The sequence below is a fragment of the Ranitomeya variabilis genome, chromosome 3 (assembly GCF_051348905.1).
Source record: "Ranitomeya variabilis isolate aRanVar5 chromosome 3, aRanVar5.hap1, whole genome shotgun sequence".
Classification (NCBI taxonomy): Eukaryota; Metazoa; Chordata; class Amphibia; order Anura; family Dendrobatidae; genus Ranitomeya; species Ranitomeya variabilis.
The window spans coordinates 128387115-128402631 of record NC_135234.1 but is presented as its reverse complement, the minus strand read 5'-3'; the positions used below and the strand labels follow the sequence as shown (position 1 = coordinate 128402631).

General features: G+C 44.4%; 1 long non-coding RNA gene across 1 annotated transcript in view; it reads left to right on the top strand.

Annotated features, from left to right (window-relative positions):
• LOC143818006 (uncharacterized) overlaps positions 1 to 7715 on the top strand; it is a 44937-nt gene extending 37222 nt beyond the window's left edge. Inside the window, exon 5 of the long non-coding RNA XR_013224255.1 lies at positions 7053 to 7715. This is a non-coding gene — a long non-coding RNA (uncharacterized LOC143818006). The remainder of the gene's footprint in view (positions 1 to 7052) is intronic.
• Positions 7716 to 15517: the final 7802 nt, after the last annotated feature.

The window sequence follows — 15517 nt, the reverse complement described above, 5'->3', positions numbered from 1 at the left end:
ACTAAACACGATGACCCGGAAGACCACCCCTAAGATGACGACGACACCAGAGACGACAACCACCGTGATGACGACGACCCTGGAGACGATGACCCCGAAGACCACCCCGATGACGACGACCCCGGAGACGACGACCCTGAAGACCACCCCGATGACGACGACCCCGGAGACGACGACCCTGAAGACCACCCCGATGACGACGACCCCGGAGACGACGACCCTGGAGACGACGACGACCTGGAAGACCGAGAAGCAGAAGAACAAGAGGCTGCAGAACAAAGAGCAGAAGAACATTAAGCATAACACTAAATATCAGAGCAAAAAATATTATCTAAATTATAAGCAGAAGAAGACTAAGCAGTGTATGGGGGTGAGTCCGTTCCTCCTCGTGGTGCCCCTGGATAAAGCCTGATGCTGCAGGCCAAACTGAACGCGGACAAATGTAACTCTTTTGTGACAGGCAGAACGGAAGGTGTAATCTTCAAAGTTTTATAGATAACAACTATGGGAATGCCTGTCACAAATAAGAATATGATGAAGAAGTAGAATATGATGAAGATAATAGTAAAATAAAAAGAATATGAACAATGTAACCAAAAAAATAATAGGTAGAAGATGAAGAAGAAGATGAATAAGGTGAAGAAGTTGATGTCAAAGAAGCTGATGATGAGGATAATGAAGAAGAAAGTGTGGGAGAAGTAAAAAAGAAGGTGAAGGGCGTGGAAGTAGTGAAACATCAATATCTGACAAAATAAAAAAAAAAATTAACATAGTCAAAATCTTTCTACCGCCGAACGTCATAAAAAACCCCCAAAATCCTGCTATTCTATTACATTGGGCTAAACCTCTGTGCCTTTAATGTCTCCGCCACGTCCCCCAATACATCCTACATTATTCTTAGTTGTTTTCCTTCATGTAGAATGAACCTACAAGTTTATAAAGGGTTTATTTTAATTCCGATATTTTCGTCCCATTGACTTGCATTGGGATCGGGTATCGGTATCGGATTGGATCCGATATTTTGACGGTATCGGCCGATACTTTCCGATACCGATACTTTCCGATATCGGAAAGTATCGCTCAACACTACTTATTATAGGACCAGTGGTGTGTTGGTTGTATTTTATTATTATTATTATTATTATTATTATTATTATTTATTGTTATAGCACCATTTATTCCATGGCGCTTTACATGTGAGGAGGGGTATGCATAATAAAAACAAGTACAATATTCTTAAACAATACAAGTCATAACTGGTACAGGAGGAGAGAGGACCCTGCCCGCGAAGGCTCACAATCTACAAGGGATGGGTGAGAATACAGTAGGTGAGGATAGAGCTGGTCATGCAGAGGTTTGGTTGATCGGTGGTTACTGCAGGTTGTAGGCTTGTCGGAAGAGGTGGGTCTTCAGGCTCTTTTTGAAAGTTTTGATGGTAGGCGAGAGTCTGATGTGTTGTGGTAGAGGGTTCCAGAGTAGGGGTGATACGCGAGAGAAATCTTGTATACGATTGTGGGAAGAGAAGATAAGAGGGGAGTAGAGAAGGAGATCTTGTTAGGATCGGAGGTTGCGTGTAGGTAAGTACCGGGAGACGAGGTCACAGATGTATGGAGGAGACAGGTTGTGGATGGCTTTGTATGTCATGGTTAGGGTTTTGTACTGGAGTCTCTGGGCAATGGGGAGCCAGTGAAGGGATTGACAGAGGGGAGAGGCCGGGGAATAGCGGGGGACAGGTGGATTAGTTGGGCATCAGAGTTTAGAATAGATTGGAGGGGTGCGAGAGTGTTAGAGGGGAGGCCACAGAGCAGGAGGTTGCAGTAGTCAAGGCGAGAGATAATGAGGGCATGGACTAGGGTTTTTGCAGATTCTTGGTTGAGGAATGTACAGATTCGTGAAATATTTTTGAGTTGAAGTCGGCAGGAAGTGGAAAGGGCTTGGATATGTGGTTTGAAGGAGAGATCAGCATCAAGGATTACCCCGAGGCAGCGAGCTTGTGGGACTGCGGAGAGTGGGCAGCCATGCACTGTAATGGATAGGTTCATTGGGGGGTCGCATGAGATGGGGGAAAGATGATGAATTCTGTTTTGTCCATGTTAAGTTTCAGAAATCTAGCGGAGAAGAAGGATGAAATAGTGGACAGACATTGAGGGATTCTGGTTCGTAGGGAGGTGATATCTGGTCCAGAGATGTAGATCTGTGTGTCATCAGCATAGAGGTGATACTGGAAGCCATGAGATTCTATGAGCTGTCCCAGGCCAAAGGTGTAAATGGAGAAGAGCAGGGGCCCAAGGGCTGAACCTTGTGGGACTCCAACAGATAGGGGGCGAGGTGAGGAGGTGGTGTGTGAGTGGGAGACGCTGAATGTCCGGTCTATTAGGTATGATGAGATCCAGGATAGGGCTAAGTCTGTGATGCCAAGGGATGAGAGGGTCTGTAATAACAGGGAATGGTCCACTATGTCAAAGGCAGCCGACAGGTCGAGGAGGAGGAGGACAGAGTAGTGTCGCTTGCTCTTGGCGGTTAAGAGGTCATTGGTGACCTTAGTTAGGGCAGTTTCAGTAGAGTGGTGTGACTGGAAGCCAAATTGTAAGCAGTCAAAGAGGGAGCAAGAAGAGAGATGGGAGGACAGTTCAAGGTAGACGTGTTGTTCCAGTAGTTTGGAGGCATAAGGGAGAAGTGATATAGGGCGATAGCTAGATACAGAGGATGGGTCAAGAGAAGGCTTTTTGAGGATAGGTGTGATTGAGGCATGTTTAAAGCTTGAGGGGAAACCACCAGTTGTTAGTGAAAGGTTGAAGAGATGGGTTAGGGTTGGGATGAAGACTTTGGTGAGGTTTGGGATGAAGTGGGATGGGAGCGGGTCAAGTGCACAGGTGGTGAGATGCGATCTTGAGAATAGAGTGGAGAGTTGATCTTCTGTAAAGGTGGAAAAGTTGGATTTGAAGGTGGAGGGCTGGGAAGTCGGGAGGAAGGGCTCTGGGGGTTGTTGACCAAAACTGTCTCTGATGTTATCAATCTTCTGCTTGAAAAATGAGGCAAAGTCTTCAGCTGAGATAAGTGGGGAGGGAGGAGGTGCTGGGGGACGGAGGAGAGAATTGAAGGTGTTGAATAACTTTAGGGTTGTGAGACAGGAAGGATATGAGAGATGAGAAGTAGGTTTGTTTAGCTGTGGCGAGTGTGGTCTTGAAAGTAGTGAGGGACTGTTTGAATGCGATGAAGTGCTCGTTGGAGTGGGATCTTTTCCATCTGTGCTCAGCAGCCCTGGAAGCTCGCCTCAGTTCTTTGGCCAGGCTGGTGTGCCAGGGCTGTCTGATGATTTTGCAAGCTTTGGTATGTGTAAGTGGGGCAGCAGATTCCAGAGCTACAGCTATTGTGGTGTTATATAGAGCGGCAGCATCATCCGCATTGTGTAAAGAACTTATGTCTGTGAGAGGGAGGAGGGATTCAGAGAATGAATGTAGGTCAAGATGTTTAAGATTTCTGCGAGGGTGTGAAAGCTTGTTGGGTGGGGATTGTAGACATGGAGTGGAGAGGGAAGAGAATGGGAGAAGGTTGTGGTCAGAGAGAGGAAGAGGTGAGTTAGAGAGGTTAGATAGGGAGCAGAGGCGGGTGAAGATGAGGTCCAGTGTGTGACCATCTTTGTGAGTGGCTGCAGAAGACCATTGAATGAGGCTGAAGGAGGAAGTGAGAGATAGAAGTTTAGTGGCAGCTGAGAGGGAAGTGTCAATGGGGATGTTGAAGTCGCCCATGATGATAGTGGGGATGTCCGCAGAAAGGAAATGAAGCAGCCAGGTGTTGAAGTAGTCAAAGAAGGTGGTGGCTGGCCTTGGGGGGTGGTAAATGACAGCCAGTTGGAGGTTGGAGGGGGAGTAGATGCGCACAGAGTGCACCTCAAAGGAAGGGAGGGTAACAGAGGGTGGAAGTGGGATTGGGGTGAAGGAGCAGTTATCTGACAGGAGAAAACCAACTCCTCCACCATGTTTGCTGCTGCAGCGGGGGGGTGAGAAAGGTGGAAGCCACCGTAAGAGAGTGCAGCAGGGGAGGCTGTGTCGGAAGGGGTGAGCCAGGTTTCGGTGATGGCAAGGAAGGAAAGTTTGGTAGTAACAAAGAAATCATGGATGTAGAAAAGCTTGTTGCAGACAGAGCGAGCGTTCCACAGAGCTCCTGTTAGTGGGACTGGGGAAGTGGGGGCTGGGGGAATGGGTATAAGGTTAGAGAGGTTACGGAAATTTGTGATAGGGCATGGATGGGAGGTAGAAATGACTGTGGGAATGTGGCGAGGAGGACCAGGATTTGGAGAGATATCACCAGCAGTGAGAAGGAGCAGAGAAAGTGTTAGCAGGTGGGAGCAGGAGAGGGCATGAGGGGGCTGTCTGTGCTTGGAAACAGAGGATTGTATGTTAAGGAACAGTTCTGAGGAGGAGGTGAGATGGGGAGAATTGAAGCAGAGATAAACAGTTCCTTACTTGGCGTGGGGATTAGGGGAGTTAGCATAAAGTGAAGGATTATAGGGGTGAAAGTGAAAGCAAACAGAAACATTGTTTACAGTGACTGGCCAGTTACCTTCAGTTCCAATTCAGGTTTTAATTCTACTGTTATCTTCACACTTTTAGAACACACTTCTAGAAATCACACTGCAGACTAAAGTCATGCAGATTTTAGCTATGCAATATATGTACAACTAAGTGCGTTCAGGTGTGAAGCAGAGAGGAGTGGTCTCTGCTCATCTTGGTCAGTGAATTAAGGGTGGACCATATGCATACAATCAAGCCTGAGTAAACAAGGTCATAAATAACACAGGGTAAGCTGGGGTTAGCTGAAATGCATACCAGGAGAATGCTAGGAGCAGAGGAAAGTCTGTGTGCAAAGCTGGGTGATGTAATATGGGCACTTCATAGACAGACAGCAGGAGAGCAGGAGAGCTGGGTGGATGAACATACCAGGAGAATGCTAGGAGCAGAGGAAAGTCTGTGTGCAAAGCTGGGTGATGTAATATGTGCACTTCACAGACAGACAGCAGGAGAGCAGGAGAGCTGGGTGGATGAACATACCAGGAGAATGCTAGGAGCAGAGGAAAGTCTGTGTGCAAAGCTGGGTGATGTAATATGTGCACTTCATAGACAGACAGCAGGAGAGCAGGAGAGCTGGGTGGATGAAGATACCAGGAGAATGCTAGGAGCAGAGGAAAGTCTGTGTGCAAAGCTGGGTGATGTAATATGTGCACTTCATAGACAGACAGCAGGAGAGCTGGGTGGATGAACATACCAGGAGAATGCTAGGAGCAGAGGAAAGTCTGTATGCAAAGCTGGGTGATGTAATATGTGCACTTCATAGACAGACAGCAGGAGAGCAGGAGAGCTGGGTGGATGAACATACCAGGAGAATGCTAGGAGCAGAGGAAAGTCTGTGTGCAAAGCTGGGTGATGTAATATGTGCACTTCATAGACAGACAGCAGGAGAGCAGGAGAGCTGGGTGGATGAACATACCAGGAGAATGCTAGGAGCAGAGGAAAGTCTGTGTGCAAAGCTGGGTGATGTAATATGTGCACTTCATAGACAGACAGCAGGAGAGCAGGAGAGCTGGGTGGATGAACATACCTGTCGGAAGAATAGAGATGCTTGTTAGAGTGCGATGGTGGCAGGTAGCAGGGCACAGTCTGTATGCATCTTTCAGGTTTTAATTCTACTGTTATCTCCACACTTTTAGAACACACTTCTAGAAATCACACTGCAGACTGAATAAAAAATATATGTTTTTCCTTGTTTTCTGTCTTCCCTAATAAAAATTTTGTATTTTTGGTATTTAATTGTATTTTGGGATTGCGCCCTATATGCATAGTCTCTTTTCTTGTTTGTCTGATATATGCTGCTGCTATGCATTGAGTTGCACCCCTCACTATACTTGCCCTATAGGTTGTGATTGGCTCCTTGCCCATTGGTAGTGCTCCCTAGCTTTCCCCTTTTTTTGCAGTATTTAATTAAACTGATAGGACTTGATTTGGAAAGGCACACATCTGTCTATATAAGACCTCACAGCTCACAGTGCATGTTAGACCAAATGAGAATCATGAGGTCAAAGGAACTGGCCAAGGAGCTCAGAGACAGAATTTTGGCAAAGCACAGATCTGGACAAGGTTACAAAAAAATGTATGCAGTACTCAAGGTTCCTAAGAGCACAGTGGCCTCTATAATCCTTAAATGGAAGAAGTTTGGGAGCACCAGAAGTCTTCCTAGACCTGGCCATCCAACCTAACTGAGCAATTGTGGGAGATATCCTTGATGAAACTGCCTTCCAGAGTGCTCTAGACCTCAGACTTGACCGAAGGTTCACCTTCCAACAAGACAATGACCCTAAGCACTTAGCTAAAATAACAAAGGAGTGGCTTCAGAACAACTCTTTGACCATTCCTAACTGCCCCAGCCAGAGCCCTGACCTAAACACAATTGAGCATCTCTGGAGAGACATTAAAATGCATCCACCAATGTTCAACATCCAACCTGATGGAACTGGAGAGGATCTGCAAGGAAGAATGTCAGAGGATCCCCAAATCCAGGTGTGAAAAACTTGTTGCATCATTCCCAAGAAGACGGATGGCTGTACTAGCTTAAAAAGGTGCTTCTACTCAATACTGAGCAAAGCGTCTGCATAATTATGACCATGTGATATTTCAGTTTTCCTTTTTTAATAAATTTGCAAAAATTACTACATTTCTGGGTTCTTTAAAGTCAAGATGGGGAGCAGAGTGTACAACATTTTTGAATTTACCAAATGGCTGCAATGAAACAAAGAGTGAAAAATTTAAAGAGGTCTGAATACTTTCCGTACCCACTATGTTTTCTTATGCCCTGATATAAAAAGATACTTCTATTTCTAAGTATAACTTATGGTTTTGCCCAAAACATGCGTGAAATTACGTACAAGCGAGATGAACAAGAAAAATATTTATCATAGCCAAAAACGTACACAATATTTTATTTAAAAATGTATTGAACATTTGCTTTGAAACTTTATTGGAAATTAATTATTTCACCTTTTTCTATTCTCTTCAAAGCTTCTTGTGATACCTTTTCTCTTATAGAAGGCCTGGGGATCTTCTATGTGAATCATCAAGCAGTAATCCCCCATCATGTTCACATTCCATCTACCTTGGTGTCTTTGTTCCATCTTCTTGATATCCTGATGAAATCTTTTGCCTTGCTCTTGTCTAACAGCACCATTGTTTTCCAGAAAGTAGTCTAAATGGGAATGTAAAAAATGTAACTTCAAATTCATCAGACAACCCAAGGCTTCCAAACACTTGTCAATGTTCTCAACAATGGACTTTGGATCTTTGTTGTTACCTAGAAATTTCTTCATGACTTCTTTAAAAGAATCCCAAGCAGATTTCTCAACAGCTTTCATTTTTGTTTCAAACATGTGCTTCATGAGTTTCCGAATATCCAGACCCACAGAAATGCCTTCCTTTATTTTTTCTTCAAACAGTCCCTGTGCTTAAAAGTTTCTCCTTCTTTCGGTAGAGCATTTACAAACTGCTTCATCAGTCCAAGCTTAATATGGAGTGAATCAACTAAACTTTCCGCAATTATGTTCTTGAGTCCAAGTTGCAAAGATGTTCTCATTGGCCAATTTTTTTGGCTCAAGTAATGAGTCCTATCATACAGTAGCTATCCCAAATAGAAAAGAGAGAACTTTAAGATCATCACATATTGACCATCCTTCATCCTCATAGTTACATATCTTGAGAATAAAGTATAAATTCTCATAGCTTTCCTTCAAGTGCACAGAATGTCCTACATGCACTGAAGCATACTTGCTGTCATTGTGCAGTGGTGCAGCTTTCAGACTTTATTTAAATTAAGCAATAAAGAGTCTCCACTCATTCTCATTGTACTCAATATTACATTACACAAGTATTAGTTACATTTACTGAACAGATATTTCAGTAGGCCAACATTTTGGATTTTAAAATCATTTTTCAAACTGGTGGTATAAAGTATTCTAATTTACTGAGATAATGACTTTCAGGTTTTCATTGGCTGTAAGCCATAATCATCAACATTAACAGAAATAAACACTTGAAATAGATCACTCTGTTTGTATTGACTCTATATAATATATGAGATTCACTTTTTGTATTGAAGAACTTGAATAAATTAACTTTTTGATGATATTCTAATTTTGTGAGAAGCACTTGTATATATATTGTGATGCACCAGTCACTGAGCGGGTTGGGGTATACTCGCTTGGCAGCAAAAGTCAACTATACAGGAGCAGATTCTACCTTTAAACAAGTCCAACTCAAGTTTATTACAGAATCATAAACCACTCCATAACCCATGGAAGGGCATGTGAACAACACAGAACCCACAAACAGTCCATTCCAGCCTGGTTCCGTTTGCACAGTTCAAATGCCTGATGTCTGTCAGGACAATATTCCCCAGGCTCGGGGTTACCTGGTTAGTAGCACCTCAAGTTTTTCCCAGCCTGTCTTCATCTGGCTTCTGTTAGTAGTCCAGACCCTTGGTGCTTCCTGGACATTCACAAGCTCCTGCTAGCTCCCGTCTCCCACATGGGCATCCCCCATGTGTTGCACATAGGAAATGTGTATGATCTTCCTGTATTCACAGGAGCAAACCCCCTGGGAGGTTTGTGGTTAACCAGTCCCACCCATCACTATCTTGTTAACCCTTGAATCCAGCCCTTTACTAAAAAATGCAGGTTTGTAGGACTACAAGACCCAGTGACCTGCCCTGGATTCAGATCGCAGCAGAGCTCTCTGTCTGTGCGATACATACCTGTCTCTCCATAAACTGTTAGTTGGTACATCACAATATATATATACAGTACATACCAAAAGTTTGGACACACCTTCTCATTTAAAGATTTTTCTGTATTTTCATGACTATGAAAATTGTACATTCACACTGAAGGCATCAAAATTATGAATTAACACATGTGGAATTATATACTTAACAAAAAAGTGTGAAACAACTGAAATTATGTCTTATATTCTAGATTCTTCAAAGTAGCCACATTTTGCTTTGATGACTGCTTTGCACACTCTTGGCATTCTCTTGTTGAGCTTCAAGAGGTAGTCACCGGGAATGGTTTTCAATTCACAGGTGTGCCCTGTCAGGTTTAATAAGTGGGATTTCTTGCCTTATAAATGGGGTTGGGACCATCAGTTGTGTTGTGCAGAAGTCACACAGTAGATACACAGCTGATAGTCCTACTGAATAGACTGTTAGAATTTGTATTATGGCAAGAAAAAAGCAGCTAAGTAAAGAAAAACGAGTGGCCATCATTACTTTAAGAACTGAAGGTCAGTCAGTCTGAAAAATAGGGCAAACTTTGAAAGTGTCCCCAAGTGCAGTGGCAAAAACCATCAAGCGCTACAAAGAAACTGGCTCACATGAGGAAAGCCCCAGAAAAGGAAGACCAAGAGTCTGCTTCTGAGGATAAGTTTATCCGAGTCACCAGCCTCAGAAATCGCAGGTCAACAGCAGCTCAGATTAGAGACCAGGTCAATGCCACACAGAGTTCTAGCAGCAGACACATCTCTACAACAACTGTTAAGAGGAGACTTTGTGCAGCAGGCCTTCATGGTAAAATAGCTGCTAGGAAACCACTGCTAAGGGCAGGCAACAAGCAGAAGAGACTTGTTTGGGCTAAAGAACACAAGGAATGGACATTAGACCAGTGGAAATCTGTGCTTTGGTCTGATGAGTCCAAATTTTAGATCTTTGGTTCCAACCACCGTGTCTTTGTATGACGCAGAAAAGGTGAACAGATGGACTCTACATGCCTGGTTCCCACCGTGAAGCATGGATGAGGAGGTGTGATGGTGTGGGAGTGCTTTGCTGGTGACACTGTTGGGGATTTATTCAAAACTGAAGGCATACTGAATCAGCATGGCTACCACAGCATCCTGTAGTGGCATGCTATTCCATCCGGTTTGCGTTTAGTTGGACCATCATTTATTTTTCAACAGTACAATGACCCCAACACACCTCCAGGCTGTGTAAGGGCTATTTGACCAAGAAGGAGAGTGATGGGGTGCTACGCCAGATGACCTGGCCTCCACAGTCACCAGGCCTGAACCCAATCGAGTTGGTTTGGGGTGAGCTGGACCACAGAGTGAGCGCAAAGGGCCAACAAGTGCTAAGCATCTCTGGGAACTCCTTCAAGATTGTTGGAAGACCATTCCTGGTAACTACCTCTTGAAGCTCATCAAGAGAATGCCAAGAGTGTGCACAGCAGTCATCAAAGCAAAAGGTGGCTACTTTGAAGAACCTACAATATAAGACATAATTTCAGTTGTTTCACACTTTTTTGTTAAGTATATAATTCCACATGTGTTAATTCATAGTTTTGATGCCTTCAGTGCGAATGTACAACTTTCATAGTCATGAAAATACAGAAAAATCTTTAAATGAGAAAGTGTGTCCAAACTTTTGGTCTGTACTGTATATATGAACATTATATATGTATTTGTATATACTATATACACACACAGTTTATAAAGAAAGAAAACTGCAGTAAAAAAAAAAAAAAATAGAAAGTCTATGGGAATAGATACAAGTTCTGCAAAGATATTATCTGTTAAATTAAAGGCATAGAAACATTTCCTTATTCATCATAGTCATTAAGACTTAGAATGCATTTAGGGAGGAGGGGTTAAATATGTTATTGTTTGGATTAAAGAGGACCTATCAGCAGATCAAAAGTGGCCAGGTTTTGCTATTGTTTCATTCCTGCTGCTATCCTGAGTGACCTGGTTAGATTTTTTTCTTTAAATGTGCCATACGTTTCCAGAGATATTGGCCATTTATTTAGAGGTCATTTTTATGGTCTTTACCAAGGAAGCATTGCTCATCAGATTCTCTGGGGCTGCTCTGCATTATTTTCCCCCTGGTCATGCTCTGAAAATTAGCACTTAACAAAATGGTCGATATATCTGGTTCAGCCCAGCTGCTGGTGCCATTTTTCACACCTACTTCCTGCACATTATACCAGATAACTAAATCCGCTCAGCTGTTCTTAGTGTTGTCCAACCCTCCATCTCTGCTGTCAAGATACCTTTCTGTGTGTCACTGCAATCCTGCACCAAGATTCTACAATGCCTATACATTAGAGATGATTAGGCAATTCCTAATACTCGAATGCTTGTTTCAAGTGAAGAGTATAATGGGAGTTGATGGGAAATCCAAGCATTTTTCCTGCAGAACCTACAAAGAGGTCTGGGGGACAGTGAAAATATTCAAATGGATGGGAAAAGTGCTGAATGGAAAGAGAACAGCATGGGGAAGACGCCTGGAAGCGTCTCTGACTCCCAGATCGCTGCTGAGAACAATGGTGTCACATTTTTATCCCACTCTAAAGGTACCGTCACATTAAGCGACGCTGCGGCGATAGCGACAACGATGGCGATCGCTGCAGCGTCGCTGTTTGATCGCTGGAGAGCTGTCACACAGACCGCTCTCCAGCGACCAGCGATGCCGAGGTCCCCGGGTAACCAGGGTAAACATCGGGTTGCTAAGCGCAGGGCCGCGCTTAGTAACCCGATGTTTACCCTGGTTACCAGCGTAAAAGCTGGTTACCGTGCTGTTTAGCAGAGAGATATGTATTGTAAATCAAACTGTCACATTTTTTTTTCCGGACTGTTTTCAGCTGCAGTGCTGGGTATGTGTAGTTATTTTTGTGAAGAAGTGAAATTTAAGTTGTATCTATCATTTTTGATGTGACATAAGTGTTTTCAGAAACGTGATTTTAGTGACATTTGATATTATTGCAATGGCATACGTGATATCTAAGAGGAAGTGTGTCTCTGACTGACAGCCGTTTTCATTTTTAATTTTTTTAACTCTCTTAGGGGGTCTTTTTTCTTTTTGCGGCATTTTAAAGTTTTTTTTAATTAAGTTTTCCTCAATCTTCAATCTCTTTACCTTTTTATTTTTTATATATATATATTTTTGAAAAAAGTTTTTTTTTCTTTACTATTGTATCAAAGTTTTGAGTTTTTGGTTGTGAACTAAGTTTTTGACGGTTTTTCTTATCGTTTTGGGTTTTTCTTAGAGTTTTATATACTCATTTTTAGAAGTTTTTTTTAGTACTGTTTTCTTTTTTCATTTTTATGTGTTTTTCATTTTCATTTTTTGCTTTTGCCATGGGGAACAAAGTGGCCGAGCAACAGGAAAGTCTTTTTACTTCCTGATGAGAAAACAGCCCCTAGATAGTGGCAGAATACGAAGGTGTTAAGTATGTGAAGATTTTTGGAAGGTATAAAGTACGTGAAATTCATTAGAATGGCAGATTTCAAGCTGCGGAGTGGCATGACGTAGAAAGGAAAATAAGGGAAGTTACAGTAGCTGATGTTAGATTGCTGAATACTAATACATGGTATGAAGTGGCAGCAGAGCTTACATCGTTTAGGTGGTACAGAAAGTTATATGAGCAAACCAGGGAGTGATTTTTGTGGGTATGAGACAGGAGAATCTGCGCAGTCTGCTTTTAGCAGAATCCATGGTATAGGTAGTTATTTTTGCACAGTATGTGGTGCGCCCCGTCTCTCCCTACAGGGAGAAGGCATAATTGCTCCTCTCTATTATTCTTGTTGTTCTAATCTATCCTCTTTTTCCTCTGTCAGTCTTTTCTCTCCGCACTCTCTCTCTCTCTCTCTCTCTCTCTCTCCTTTCCTCTTCCTCCACATTTTTTCTCTTCTCTCTCTTCCCCTCTTTCTCCACTCCTCTCTTCTCCTCCCTCTCTCTTTCTTCCACACCTCCCATTTTCTCCTCCCTCCACCCTCCATCTTCTCCTCCCTCTCTCTCCACATTCTCTCTCTCTCTCTCTCTCTCTCTCTCCCCTCCTACTATTCCTTTGTCTCACTCATCACCCCCTCCTCCTTCTTCTTCCTCTTTTTCCCTCCTTGTCGCCGGCTGGGCCAACGCCCAATTCAAACAATATGGTGCTTACAGCACAAGGTGTCCCTGGCACAGTCCAGCCATTGCCAGTTGTGATATCGGGGAAGGAAGGTGAAAGCCCCCCCTATAGTGGGCAGCCCCAGACATATCAGGCAGCAGTCAGCTCAGCCCTGGGTGCAGAGGGGGGAGGAGTGATATCAGAACGAGCTCACTGACAGATTCTCCGTTACCTCATTTCACAGTCAACAATATTGTAACCCTTAAGGTTTTACATGAACTTTGATATCACTATGTATTGATAATGTACAGCTTCAGCACCGGTCAGAGCTGCCTACATTCACACCAACATGAAACTATAAGCCTAATCCATCACAGCTTCAGCAAGGGGGGAGACATCCTCACACAAAAAAAAAAAAAAAAGCAACTTCTAAGTCCAAAATCAGTCAGTGTACGACCCCAGTACAAGCTATCACAACTATTCCTCTGATGAAGATGAAGAGGGAACATCATACATGCTGTCTAGTACTAGAAAAGAAACCCACAGGCACCAAGAATGCAGGGGCAGATAGAGGCACCACCATTACACTATGTGCACTGCACTTCAAGTCAGGTGACAATTTTCCAGACCCAGGGATGCATCCCATGCCATTTTACCGAAGAAAGTAGCAGAAGCAGCAAACATATGCAGCCACCTGGAATGATCTCTGGGCCATGAATGAAAATAGAAGCAGGTGATGCACTCTGGCCAATCATGAAGGAACAATTCAAACTTCCAGCAGAATCAGATGTACATGCTTGGGAGTCAGGGCCCTCAGCTTACATGACATGAGCCAAGAAAAGACAGAGTCTGTAAAGAAGTTTCATTGCAGAGTAATGCAAGTATTCCAAGACTTGGGCTTCACCATTCATGACCAGATACACAGGCCTTTGGGCATGGACTGAGACAGCCAATCAGGAAACCACTGATAGTGGCTAGGCCTAGGAACAGGTCAATAGCAGTGGACTGACCCAGAAAAAATGTTTTATGTGCGCCTAGGAGACTGTTTATTGCCGATTGTCACCAAAACTGCCGCCATTATAGCACCACAAAGAGCGCGAAGAAGGAAACGGGTGCCGTGCTGCTGAGAACGCTGGAAGGGGAGCCAGAGGTGAAGACGCTACAAAGTGCCGACCAACACACCACCAGAAGAACCGCTGCAGACTCCAGAGAGGAGACACCGACCTCAATAAGGTTAGCAAAGGGGAGAAGCTATGTCGGAGCAGGAGGAAGAAGTGATGGCAGATGCAGCCACAGCCCCTGTAACGCCCCAAGACCTTGGGTTGGATGCAGCCGCCGGTCTCATGGCACCCCGGGCCTCGCCACGAATGCACCTGCAGGCCCCGTCTTACCACCGCAGCTTCAATCAGCAGGCCGGACCCCGCTGCCGCTACAGTACCCATCATGCCGTTGTCCACAGTAGCCAAAGGGATTGAGTCCCAACCAGGGGTGCAGAAGACAGCCCCTCTCATGGTGACCACTGACCTGAAAGCGCAACCACCCTACAAAGACAGAAAAAGTGTCAAGTGTTACATCTGTGGCAAGTTTAGCCATTTCCAGAACCAGTGCAAAGCACTCACGCCCCGAAGAGACTGGACCCATGCAACTCAAGAGTTGGTCCAGAGAAACAGGTCAAGGAGGAAGTGCAGAAAGCAGTGAAGTACCGCGTCCATAGGACAGAGGCAAGCAAGCCAGGTCCGCAAGACACTATGCTCCTGACATGTAAAACTTCATCTGCAGGACCAATACCTCAAATTACCCTTAAAGTGGATGGCGTTGTCAGATCCAAAGTGGTGCAGCCAGAAGTGTGATGACACATGTGGAACTCACTGATCCCACCTGCCTATCAGAATCCTCTGTGTCTCGCATGGGCATTGATGGTCAAGTCAGACATTCTCAGCTTACAAAGCCACTGAGCGTGTGCACTCAGCCAGGACACTCTATCCTGTCCCAGTTTGTGGTGTAAAGGACCTGCCACTCAACCTGCTGGGAGCAAACCTACTGCAGAAGCTGAAGGCAACCACAGTGTTCCAGGAAGATGGGACAGTGACACTTTCTTCATCCCTGACCCGAGAAGAGTCATGCTGGCGGCCCTACAAGAACATTAAACAATCGAGGCCTACTCAAGGAGGTACTGGACATAGTACCAGAAAGTCTATGGTCTAAGGGACCCCAGCACGTGAGAAAACCTCAAGTTGCCCCAGTACAGGTGTCACTCAAGCCATGAACCCCGTACCCTCGTAAGGCCCAGGCCAGGCCTAGAGTCAAGCTGCCTCTGACCAACTGAAGGTCTACCTGGAAATAGGAATCATTGTTCCTTGGACATCGCCTTGCAATCCTCTGCTTTCCCCGTCAAGAAAAAGACTGTAAAAGGAGCGCCAGCCAAGTTCAGAATGGTATATGACCTGAGAGCTGTGAATGACACCACAGTGTTTGAAACTGCAATTATGCCGAATCCGCACACTCTGCTCTCGAATGTGCCTGCCACAGCAAAAGTGTTCACAGTGACCGACCTGGCGAAGGTTTTCTTCAGTGTTCCCCCTCATCCGGAAGACCAGT